Below are 13,088 nucleotides of genomic sequence, written 5' to 3'. Positions count from 1 at the left end.
TGAGAGGCCCGCATACCACACACACAAAAAAGAATATAGTTCTTAAAAAAACTAATTTTTATTAGTTTTTCATTCTTACATATTCATCGTAGAAAATTTAGACTACACAAACCAAAAAGAAGAAAATAAAAATTATCCATCATCCTATTACTCAGATATAACCAGATACCACTTAGATATATGTTTCAGAAGGTACCTTCCAGCCTTTTAATTATATAATAATAATGAACATTTATTGTGTATATAACAATAGTTAACATGTTAGCATGCTGCTAGGCCTATCACTTGCAGCATCTCATTTAATAAATGGCCTCAGGCTTTGCATGTGTTTCGTGGCAGTTTTTATTTTATTTTTTTTTTTTTGCGTTACGCGGGCCTCTCACTCTTGTGGCCTCTCCCGTTGCGGAGCACAGGCTCCGGACGCGCAGGCTCAGCGGCCATGGCTCACGGGCCCAGCCGCTCCGCAGCATGTGAGATCTTCCCGGACTGGGGCACGAACCTGTGTCCCCTGCATCGGCAGGCGGACTCTCAACCACTGTGCCACCAGGGAAGCCCAGTTTTTAATTTAATATATTGTGTGATGCTTTCCTTTTCACTAAATATTCTACTAAGGCATCATTTTAAATGGCTGCATGGTGTTTTAACATATGATGTATTTAACATAGATGTATTTAATCAAATGTTTAAAATTTTTTAATTTTTTCCTATTATGATAAATGCTAGTGATGAGCATATTGTTTATAATAGCAAACAAAACAAAATAAAACCCGACAAGCAAGAAAATATTTGTAACCTCCAAAATTATTTCCTTAGGATAAATTCTTAAAAACAGTTCTGAAAACAAGCACTTGGATAATTTTAAGACTTTTTTTTTTTTTTTTTTTTGCGGTACTCGGGCCTCTCACTGTTGTGGCCACTCCCGTTGCTGAGCACAGGCTCCGGACGCGCAGGCTCAGCGGCCATGGCTCACGGGCCCAGCCGCTTCGCGGCATGTGGGATCTTCCCGGACCGGGGCACGAACCCATGTCCCCTGCATCGGCAGGCGGACTCTCAACCACTGCACCACCAGGGAAGCCCAATTTTAAGACTTTCAATAGGTATTGCCCAGAGAATATCCCTTTTTGCATTCAGCATCCGTATTTCCAGAACATAAGGATGGGCTGGTATTTTTCCATCATGTAAACAATCTGTTAATTTAGGACACAATGAACTGTTACTCCTCTTGGTCTGTCCCTTCAGCAGCTGCAGCTTTGGAGTTGCCAGGAAGTTGCCTGACTGGCCAAATCATGGACATCTTGGCCATCATCAGAAAGAACACAAATAGCCGATGTTGGTGAGGGTGTGGAGAAAAGGGAGCCCTGCTGCACTGTCGGTGGGAATGCCAGTTGGTGCACACACTATGGAGAACAGTATGAATGCTTCTCAAAAAACTAAAAATAGAACTACCGTATGACCCAGCAATTCCACTCCTGGGTATATATCTGAAAAAAACCAAGAACGCTAATTTGAAAAGATACACACACCCCAATGCTCATAGCAGCATTGTTTACAATTGCCAGTATATGGAATCAGCCTGAGTGTCCATCAACAGATGGATGGATAAAGAAGATGTGGTGTATATGTACAATGGAATACTACTCAGCCATAAAAAAGAATGAAATTTTGCCATTTGCAGCAACATGGATGGACTTGGAGGGCATTAAGCTAAGTGAAATAAGTCAGACAGAGAAGGACAAATACTGTATGATATCACATGTGGAATCTAAAAAATACAAGAAACTAGTGAATACAACAAAAAAGAAGCAGACTCACATATATAGAGAACAAACTAGTGGTTACCAGTGGGGAGGGGCATTACATGGACAGGAGAGTGGGAGGTACAAACTATTGGGTGTAAGATGGGCTCAAGGATGTACTGTACAACATGGGGAACATAGCCAATATTTCATCATAACTATAAATGGAAAGTAACCTTCAGATGTTGTATAAAAAATTTTTAAACTTTTTTAAAATAAAAAAAATTATCATGGACATGCTACTGGGCTCATGGTACCTACTTGTAACAGTAGGGGAGGCAACACAGTCGCCTTTCTTTCAATTCAGAGAAATGAATCCTAATAAGTTTGTATAAATTCAAATACCTAGTGAAAGTTTTTATAGGTTAAAACATACACTGCAACTTTTTTTTCCATAGTCCCTCCTATCAGCATAACATCCAGTTTCTGAGATGTGGCTGAGGAATTATCAAGAAAGGTTAGAGGGCTTCCCTGATGGCGCAGTGGTTGAGAGTCCGCCTGCCGATGCAGGGGACACGGGTTCGTGCCCCGGTCCGGGAAGATCCCACGTGCCGCGGAGCGGCTGGGCCCGTGAGCCATGGCCGCTGAGCCTGCGCGTCCGGAGCCTGTGCTCCGCAACAGGAGAGGCCACAACAGTGAGAGGCCCCCGTACAGAAAAAAAAAAAAAAAAGAAAGGTTAGAAGGAGGTGGAAGTCTAGCCCAGCAATGTGGGGATACTTGAACTTGGAGATCACATCGGATAATCTTACACCCTTCTGGGTTCTGGGCATCTTGAGACATGCAGTATCTACCATCAGCCCTGGAAAAGTCCCCCAAAGGTTCTGGATGTTCTCAACTAAGGCACTAAGGAGATCACTTAGATCCTCTATATGACCTCACCAGTGTCCTGCAACAATTGATAAAATAAATGTGAAGATGCTATGTAATATTCACATCAAATAGTAGAGACATTAAGAGGTCAACTCTAATAGACCCTTAACACAAAAGAAGTTTATAATTTTCTTTTAAGACCAAAGAGGATGCCAGTATTGGTTAAACATTAGAGAACTGTAAAAATTCCATCTCGGGAGACAAAAAGAATAATAGTGTTCAAGGAAATTTGACCTCAAACCGCTCCCCCACTTATATGCTTCCCAGTTGCCTCCTTGGTTTAGATTTTATTCTGAAACTTTCTCTCTGGCATCATCTGGTACTATGCTTGTGACTTCATTTTGTCCCCTAGAGAAAATGGTGTAATGTAATTAGAAACCTTAAAAAAAATTTTTACTCACAAAAATACCAAGCACAAAAGTTAAAAACAAAACAAAAAAAACCCTAAGTAATTATGAGTCTCTCCCCCTCCAAATAAATAATTAGACTCAAGTGTGGGTTATTCAGAAAAGGAATTCACTGATAAATGACTAGTAATAATAGTTCCTTTTTCTTTGCAGAATCAAACTGTAAAAAAAATAGTTAAATATCATTTGCACGTGGGTGGGCTTATCAGTACTTCCTGTGTTAGGTTAGAAGGTGGGAAGTAGTAACATATTTACTTTGGTCACAGTGGCTGCTGGTTGAGAGTTCTAGTTTGTTCCAAATTATTTTACTCACCAGTCATTTATAATAGGCTTCCTGCATTCATACTCTACCTACACCTTTCAAAGAAGCACTTAAAGTCAGTCCAGAACTGTTTCTTAGGTTACAGTATTTTTAAGGCTAAAACAACTTCTTGTATCGTCAATGGTACACTTAATACATGTTCACTGATAAGCATGTGGTTTAAAAAATGAATGTTTTGCCTTGAGGGAGAAGTAAAATCATGAATTTAAAGTAGGATGCTCTTCTGGCTTCTGTTAGATTTAGTTAAGCCCCAAAGAATATAATTCCTGGTATAACATTTTAAGTCTCAATATTATACATTGAGTTTAAATATTGATGTTGCTTTCCAAACAAGTTTTCCATTGAAAGTGTTACTATTTCAAATTTGCATACTTCTTCACTATGGTATTTATTGCATGTTGGAATATACCTTCAATTTTATAAGGAAAGTTAACGATGATAAAATAAGCATAAGCTTATGTTCTCACCAACTTTCCAAAAAGAGCTCTACCCAATAAATGAGATATGACTTGGCTGGTGTGAAACCTATTAAAATGTACTGTAGCTTAAGTGATTATATGTAGTATTTAACAACATCTTTTACTGAATTCAGTAGACTTAAGCATTATTACGGTTGTTTATAGCCTGTATGTATGTATACACATGCACACACTTCTTAAAACTGGGCACGATATTTTAAAAAGAAAACATGATTCTTATATATTCAACAAGGACGTTTATTAATCATGTGTCAAACATTTATATGCCATGTCGTTACAGTAATTTTTTGTTGTCGTTAGAGGTCATAGTAACTGTGCCCTTTTTCATGGCAATTAAACATTCATCTTTAAAATGGCACTTATGGCTACGTTAGTTATTTGTGGATGCTTCCAGTTTTAAAGACAGCTTTACTAAAAGTTTTCAAGATACGTGGAGATGCTTAATATGGGATCCTCAAATTCTTTTTTTTTTCAGTCACACCACGCAGGGTCTTAGTTCCCTGATCCCAACCAGGAATTGAACCCAGGCCCCCTGCAGTGGAAGCTCGGAGTCCTAACCACTTGACCGCCAGAGAAGTCCCTCAGATTCTTAATGATGCCCTCTTATTATTTTGCCTGTGTGTGTGTGTGTTTGCCTTTCCTTAAGCCCCTTCATTTCCCCCCAAACTCCCATCGTGTGGCTGGATCATGAGAAATTTTGTGCCTTTGAATACACCCAGAGTTGCTGCAGAATCCGTCTTCATGACAGTTCTTCCTCCTCTGATGGATTTCCTTTCAGACTCTCTCCTTAAAAGATGCCCATTCCTGACTTTATTGAAACTAGGACTTCCAAGAAACGTTTGGGTAATTGAAACAATATAGAGCTTAAAAATGGGGCAGAGGAGACCAGCGTCCAGGAACGTGGCTCTCCCCTGAGTCCGCCTCTGGCTGGACTTTCACGTGAGCTCAGGAGATGCGCTGGGCATCCTCCCTGCTCCTCACTGCTGATTTTCACAAGGAAGAGGAAAAGTAGTAAACTAGAAGCAGCTTTTCCACCCTCAAGCAAAAGACGTTTTCTCCTTTGAAATGGAAGAAATGTCATCTTTGTCATTAATTCACAAATCTTTATGGAGGTCCCCAGAATTGTGTTAGGCCTTGGGGAAACAGAAATGCAGAAAAGACAACCTTTGACATCTCTGAGCTTCTGGTTTTGGGAGGGAGGGAGATCATCAACAGGTAATGACGCGATGAATAGTCTCCAGAAAAGAAGTGTCCTTGACTGTGGAGGGCAGAAAATCAGGAATGTTCCCAGAAGTCAACACCTGAGTCTCAGGGAAGGAGTTGGCCAGCTCCCAACTCTACTAGCAGACTCTACTCAATACCAGATGAGTAAAACAAACCCTCATCTCTCATGATAACCCTTTGTTCCTGAGAACTTTCTGTACTTGCCTCAAGGATGTTATGTGGAAAGATTTCTAGAATATGTCTGGAAATGTGCTTCCTTGAATGGGAAAGGCTTTCTTGATTCCTGACCAGATGTGTTTCAGGAAGAAGGAGGCATTGACTGAAAGCCGTAGAAGCCAGCCATAGAAGAAGAGAAAGCATGCCTAGTCCTTCTTTGTAGAATTCAGTTTAAAGACAAACAGACAATATGTGAAGTTATTTGCACTCTTTGTTGGGAGTCATGATCCAAGTGTGATCGTGGAAAGGTGATTTTCGAGGACCAGAATTGGTGAATCACACACATTTGTAAGAACACGGCAGTAATTTTAGATCAAGTGAAACGGCCAGTTGAGGAGCTGCTGGGGGGATCGGATGGGCCATTATTGAAATCGGGCAGAGCGCCCCAGAACTCCCAGGAATTGGTGAAGCTCGTAGGCTAACCTGGGGCAGGAGCCGGGGGAATAGGTGGGTCCCCAGCAACCTGGGAGACTTGGTCTACCTTGATTTAGGTGAAAGCATGTCTACCCTCCAGTGACCCCTGACCCTTGACAAGGTATTAAGAATCTGCATGGGGCTTCCGTGGTGGCTCAGTGGTTAAGAATCCACCTGCCAATGCAGGGGACACGGGTTCAAGCCCTGGTCTGGGAGGATCCCACATGCCACACAGCAACTAAGCCCATGCGCCACAACTACTGAACCTGCACTCTAGAGCCCGCGAGCCATAACTACTGAGCCCGTGTGCCACAAGCCCGTGCTCCGCAACAAGAGAAGCCACCGCAGTGAAAAGCCCGCACACCGCAACGAAGAGTAGCCCCCGCTCGCCACAACTAGAGAAAGCCCACGTGCAGCAACAAAGACCCAACGCAGCCAAAAATAAATAAATAAATTTATTTTGCAGAAAAGAATCTGCATGATGGTGGCAACTGTTATGAAGGCAAAAAAGACAAAGAATGTTGAGACTGAGGACACTTGGGTGCTCATCCCGTCTTTGCCATTTGCTAACTCTCTATCACACGCAGCACAAACCTTAGTGTCCTTAACTGCTTTTTCCTATTTCTAAACATGGGGGATACATCAAGGTATATCATCAAGGATGCGTTAAGGAAGGGTCAAGGGAGAAAAAGGAGGTGAGGCACCGCACAAGAGGGCTTTCTGCAGACAAGGTATTGCTTTGTGCCTTGGGGTGCATCTGTGGAGCTTCTAAGAAGGCCAAGGGCATCCTATGAAAGGAAAATCACGCTGAGAAGGGAAGTCATTTAGGAAAACTGTTGCTTTATCTCTATTAGAATTTTAAGATTCTCCAACAATAAATATTAATAGGTTACTTATAAAATGTTAAAAACTGGAAGAGTACAGAAGTAGAACTGTGTTTTTTAAAGGAATATTTTGTCAGTTAAGGAAATTTAATGTAAAAGAAACAACTTAACTTGTTTTCCTCTTTGAATACAGGTCCATAATCCTTCATTGTTCTGAAATCCAAAGAACTTTCAAAACAAATAATTTTTAGAATAAGTTTTCAGCAAGCTTGTTTGATGGTAAAACATAACCTGAGGGCTTCCCTGGCGGCGCAGTGGTTGAGAGTCTGCCTGCCGATGCAGGGGACACGGGTTCGTGCCCCGGTCCGGGAAGATCCCACATGCCGCGGAGCGGCTGGGCCTGTGAACCGTGGCCGTTGAGCCTGCGCGTCCGGAGCCTGTGCTCCGCAGCGGGAGAGGCCACAACAGTGAGAGGCCCGCATACCGCAAAAAAAAAAAAAAAAAAAAAAAAAAAAACCATAACCTGTTTTTTAGACTAGTCTTTATTTATTGCTTTACTTACTTTTTGTAATTGTACCGACTGATAGCATGCTACATAATACATAATACAAGAACCATTTTAACTTTTTTTTTATTGAAATATAGTCAACTTACAATGTTGTGTTTGTCTCAGGTGTAGAGCAAAGTGATTCAGTTTTATATCTATCTGTATTCTTCTTCAGATTCTTTTCCCATATAGGTAATTACAAAATTCCCTGTGCTATACAGTAGGTCCTTGTTGTTTATTTATTTTATATATAGTAGTGTGTATATATCAATCCTAATCTCCCAATTTATCCCTCCCACCACCCCCTTTCCCTTTTGGTAACCATAAGTTTGTTTTCTGTGTCTGTGAGTTTGTTTCTGTTTTGTAAATAAATTCATTTGTATCATTTTTTTTTAGATTTCACATATAAATGATATCATATGATATTTGTCTTTCTCTGACTTACTTCACTTGTATGATAATCTCTAGGTCCATCCATGTTGCTACAAATGGCATTATTTCATTCTTTTTTATGGCTGAGTAATATTCCATTGTATATATGTACCACATCTTCTTTATCCGTTCCTCTGTCAGATGGAAATCTTGGCTATTGTAAATAATGCTTCAGTGAACATTGGGGTGCATGTATCTTTTCAAATTATGGTTTTCTCCAGGTGCATGCCCAGGAGTGGGATTGCCGAGGAATGGGATTGCAGTGGGATCATATGGTAGCTCTATTTTTAGTTTTTTAAGGAACCCCCATACTGTAATCCATAGTGGCTGTACCGATTTACATTCCCACCAATGCTGTAGGAGGTTTCCCTTTTCTCCACACCCTCTCCAGCATTTATTATTTGTAGCCTTCTTCATGATGGCCATTCTGACTGGTGTGAGGTGATACCTCATTGTAGTTTCGATTTGCATTTCTCTAGTAATTAGTGATGTTTAGCATTTTTTCATGTGCCTATTGGCCATCTGTATGTCTTCTTTGGAGAAATGTCTGTTTAGATCTTCTGCCCATTTTTTGATTGGGTTGTTTGTTTTTTCGATATTGAGCAGCTTGTATAGTTTGGAAATTAATCCCTTGTCAAGAACCATTTTAACTTTTGACGATCTGAAAAATTCTGATATATCTTGACGCCAGAGGTTTCATATAAGGAATGGTGTACCTGAATGTGCATATTAAACTCATGAATAAAACAAATACTCCAGTGGCTCTTTCTAGAGCTTTAGTCAGGATAAATGCAAGGACCTCAGGTCTGGTAACTTTTCTGAGGGCATCATTCAATACAGCAGACACTTATTGAATTGGTACTTTGAGGAGAATATCAAGATTAACAAGAAGTGATTGCTGCCCCCAAGGAATTTGAATTATAGTGGGGAATGTATTTCCACTTAAAGTTAATGCAAATTACATTGAAATCAATGCTGTAACAGGACTATAGTCAGAGAGCAGAGATGAGTGAGGGTCCGGGAACCCTGCGGGGGAAGGAGGGGTCCAGACTGCCTGGGGGAGGTTGAGAGAGAACTGTCTTAGGTCCTGACATTTTCATTCCTTTTTCTTTCTAAGTCATACATTGTGTTGTTGACACCTTTCTGTGAGATCTAAGAGGCCCTAAGGAATGAGCATTCCCAAATATTCCCCAGGGTTCTGAGATGCACTTTAAGGGCTACCACTCCTTTAGAATTAGGGCGAGCAGTAGTGAAGAGTCTTCTGAACCAGAGGGGGCGCTGTTGCATGGAGGCTGTCTCACCCAGATCTGGTGTTCCCAAATTCGTTACCTGAAACGGTAATGTTAAAGCCCCCTTTCTTTTCCCCCTTTGATGGTTGATATTAAAACACATCGGTTGTAAAGCCATGCAAAAAAGTAGTGGATAGTGAAGGAATATTTTATTAGTTAAGGAAATTTAATGTAAAAGAAGTTATTTGTAACTTCTCTTTGAATATAGGTAAGTTATTTGCTTTTCTCTTTGAATATAGGTCCACAACCCTTCATTGTTCTGTTTTATTGTTTGAAATCCAAAGAGCTTTCAAAACAATTTTTAGAATAAGTTGGATTAAAACATAATTAAAATCAGTTTTACCACTGAATCCTAAATGCACGAGACCAAGCCCTGAAAGTGAATAAAAGGGAGCACAGGAAATGTTTTCCCCCCAAAGCCTCATTTGTGTCCAGGTGCCTTATGGTTCTGGTGCCGTTTGTTCCTTTGAAATTGTACCCTTTTGATTTCTTTCCACTTTTATGATTACAGCATATACAGCTCCATAATATGGATAGAATAGCATTTCCAGAATCACATGTAAAGGTGTGTGTCCTTTAATGGAAGAGAATTTGAGCACAGAAAAATGTGTCCAGCATTCCTTCAAACACAGGGGAGCAGCTGCAGAGTTAGCAGGCAGGAAGCACCCTCTTTCTGACCTTTGACAACTTTGGTCTATACGTGGCATGTTTGAGTTCTGGCAGCCTCCCTGAAAAGTCCCTGTGATTAGCGTGATAGCAGGAATAGTTAGCAGAAGGGCTAACAGCACAATCGCACATGTACTCTCAAACTCATAATTCCTCGCAGAGGGAGCGCTGATCATGGCTCTGGGGGAAGCTAATGGCTTGTTGTCATGGTCCTAATTTCATGGTACCGACAGTTGCAAAACCAAAAAAGAACACGGAGAAGAGAATAACTGTTATGAAAATGTTTCCTCTCAAATCCTCAGAACCTGTCAGTTTCATTGGAGTTGTCTTCCTTCGAGTGTACGCCGTCTTCCGGACTGTCAGACTCCTAAGATTTGTGGGTGGCAAGATGACGTCATTTGTATTCAGCAGCTTGTAGTAATTTCCACTCCCAGCCCTGCTCAAAGGTAGAGATTGTTGCAGTTAATGGGATCCGAGCCTGCAGCTGAAAACTTCACTTTCCTTTTCCATTGAGATCACAATACTCTTCTCTTTAGCAGGATGACAATTGTGCCGTCACCAGCATTACATCAGTCTGTCTCCCTTGAAACGGCATCATAGAAGCGTGGGAGCACAGCTGTGAAAACAAAACATATTTTACTGGGAGTCTGGTAAATCCTCAAGGCACAGATTAATTCATTTGCCTTTTTAAAGTAATATCGAAAATGTAATGTAAGAGAGATGGCTGCGACAGGTAGTCAAGAGCAGGATTCAGGAGCTCAGAAGGCCGGAGAGATCAGACCTGGGTGCAGTGGCTGGGCCCGGCGGATGGTGTTCGCATCACGGGTCTTGCTTCTGCATGCGAGTGAGGGTTCCGCTGCAGGCTGGGGAGAAGTGGTCCTCGACAGCCCAGTAGAAACCACTTACCCGCTATGCAAATTCATGCTTAGACCACAAAATGGGGGCCACGTACACCACCGGCTTATCACCAGGTGGTAACCGTAAGGGGGATCACTGATTCCTGCGTATTCTAGAGACAATGTTTACTGTACTGCTATTGAAATCTGAAGAGGTGGGTACCCTTTACAACTAGTGATCCCACATCTAGAGACACGTCACCAGGTAAGTAGAACAAACATACAGGGATCGGATGTTGTCACCCAGCTGTGCAAAGCAAAAGAGGTTCCTGGTGTTGGAAATCAGCTTCAGCCGACCAGCTGTTACGTTGATGGATGGGAGAGGATTAGAAACGGCTGAATGTGAATTGAAATGTGAACCAAAGGAAGGTTCGCGTCCCATATTCCATTGATAGCAAAAGCTGTCTACCTCACCGCCAATGCCTGCTCCGTGGTTACATGGAAGCAGCGGCTTCACCCATACTGTTACCGAGTCCAAGCTCAGACTGCTTGCCACACGACAGGCCAATACCTCGAGACACGAGTTTTGGGGGCCAGGAATGGCGACTTCATTCAGAAGCCAGCAGACTGAGACGATGTCAGACTAGCGTTCCAAAGAACCACCTTGCCCAGGTTTGATGCTAGTTTCTTTTAAATAACAAAGAGCGGGGAAGCGAGGAAGTAAAGTAAGAAAGGTGGTCAGTTGTTGCAGATACGTCCTGGCTCCAGCCAGACTCCGGAGGATATGTGGCAATTTCTTCTTTCCTGCAGCCACTCACAGGTGGACCTGATCAGGGCTAAACGAAGGTATTCTAGCGTAATGCTCAGGCATGGGAGGCCCGAGCCTGGGAGGGTTCCAGGAGATGGGCCACTATGTATATCTTAAGTTATAGGCAACATCCCTTTAGTGATTAACTTGTAGCAAAAGCAATAGAATACAAATGTCCAAGTAAAAGAAACAGATCCAGTACGGAGTCAGATTTGTTCTTCCCCATTTACAATACTTTGTGGGGAAAGGGCTCCTCCTGAGAGCCCTGGGCCATGCCTGTACAGGCACAGATGGAGCGGGCTGTGAGCAGGGGTGGGGGCCGCAGGCTGTCCCCCTTCCCAGACAGCCGGCACCGCGGCTGGAGCTTTCTTAGTGGCTTTGCTGGGTTTACCTCTCACTGGTCTCATATTTTGCTGTTAAGAAGCACGGAGAGGAAGATCAGAAAAGGGAGTTCACTGTGACACCAGAGAAGAGATGGCTCCTTAAAGAGCTGTGCTCCAAGGGGCAGAAGCCATCTAGGCAGCTGGCACTGTTCCCAGGATGCAGGTCTCCTTCCGAAACAGAAGGATATTCTGAGACTCAGTCTCACCCAGTGAAGGGAAGACTTGGATGGTGTTTGACTCTGCTCAGGCCGCCACAGCAAAGGACCACAGACCGCGGGGCTTAAACCACAGAATTTTGTTTTCTCGTAGTTCTGGAGGGTGGAAGTCCAAGATCAAGGTGCCAGCAGTGTTGGTGTCTTCTGAGGCGTCTCTCCCTGGTTTGCAGACGGTTGTCTTCTCCCTGTGTCCTCACATGGTCTATCCTCTGTGTGCATCTGTCCTAATCTCTTCATCTTATAAGGACGCCAATTATATTAGATCAAGGCCAATCCATATGACCTCATTTAACTTAATTACCTCTTTAAAGTTCTCATTAACTTAAATACGGTCACATTCCAAGGTACTGGGTGTTAGGACTTCGACATATGAAGCGGAGGGGGGCAGATTCAGCCCATAGATAACAAACGGCACCTTAGAGTCTGTGTCTCTCACCAGCTAAACCCAGGCACGCTTACTGGCCGGACAGGATGGGATGGCAGTGGTGTAACTAGGAAGGACACCTCAAGGACCTCCAAGACAGCCCCATTTGGACTTAGCTTTAGAGCTCTAGTGTCAAGTCCTGTCACTAGGCCTTTTTTTTGCATTTACAAAAACAGCTATTGTCTTATATGGGGACCAGATTTAGAGCTGCTTTGGAAACACTTTCTTCTGAGAAAAGAGTGGATTTCTTCCTTCACTTCTTCCAAAACAAGAAGGGTGTAGGGCATTCCTTAAAAATCCATATGAGTCCCTTGCTATTGTGTCTGTTTTGCAGACAAAACACTTTGCCAGGAAGTCTTTGGCAGACAGCCCCCTAACTCAGAAATTCCAGGCTCCATGACAGATGTGAGCAGCTACCCTGCTGACGGGAGCTGCCCAACTGCACGTAGCAGGACAATGCCCCCAAGATGCCCAGTGTCTTCGTTGATAGGAAAGGATGCTGCTGTGGCTGTTGGGATTTGGCTGGAAGAACAGGAATAACACCACTATGTTAATGAAAAATGCAAAGGGAGTTTTAATGGAGCAGAGAAGTTACAGTTACATCACTGGGGTTTGCCCATCATGAAATACATTTGGTTTATTTTATATTATGTCTGACCTACGTGTGTGGGGCTGTAGATTCTTCCATGTTTAGTAAAGTTGTGCAAGAAGGCACAACTGACTAAATACTAGATATTCAAGACCTGGTTTTTGGTGTTGCTCAAAAGGTTCACGGTTCTCCCATTATTTGTAAGCATGGAGACTGAAGACCTGATTTTGTTGCCTTAATGGAATCAGTTATTAAAGTGTCTTAAACTTTGGTCTTCTTTACACACATGGATTTAAAAAAAGAGAGAATTAAAAAATAGAAGATAATGACATAACTAGAAGAAATTA

At 42.4% G+C, this 13,088-nt stretch overlaps 1 protein-coding gene across 1 annotated transcript in view; it reads left to right on the top strand.

The window, feature by feature from the left end:
* The window catches only part of BLOC1S5 (biogenesis of lysosomal organelles complex 1 subunit 5), a 108,293-nt gene extending 100,000 nt beyond the window's left edge, over nucleotides 1-8,293 (top strand). The window contains exon 6 of the mRNA XM_067751956.1: nucleotides 4,350-8,293. The gene's annotated coding sequence lies outside the window, so the exon portion shown is untranslated. The remainder of the gene's footprint in view (nucleotides 1-4,349) is intronic.
* The last annotated feature ends 4,795 nt before the right edge of the window (nucleotides 8,294-13,088 follow it).

Source organism: Pseudorca crassidens, chromosome 10 (genome assembly GCF_039906515.1).
Source record: "Pseudorca crassidens isolate mPseCra1 chromosome 10, mPseCra1.hap1, whole genome shotgun sequence".
In the NCBI taxonomy this organism is placed as follows: Eukaryota; Metazoa; Chordata; class Mammalia; order Artiodactyla; family Delphinidae; genus Pseudorca; species Pseudorca crassidens.
Note: the sequence above shows the minus strand (reverse complement) of the source record. Positions and strands in the feature narration are given on the sequence as shown.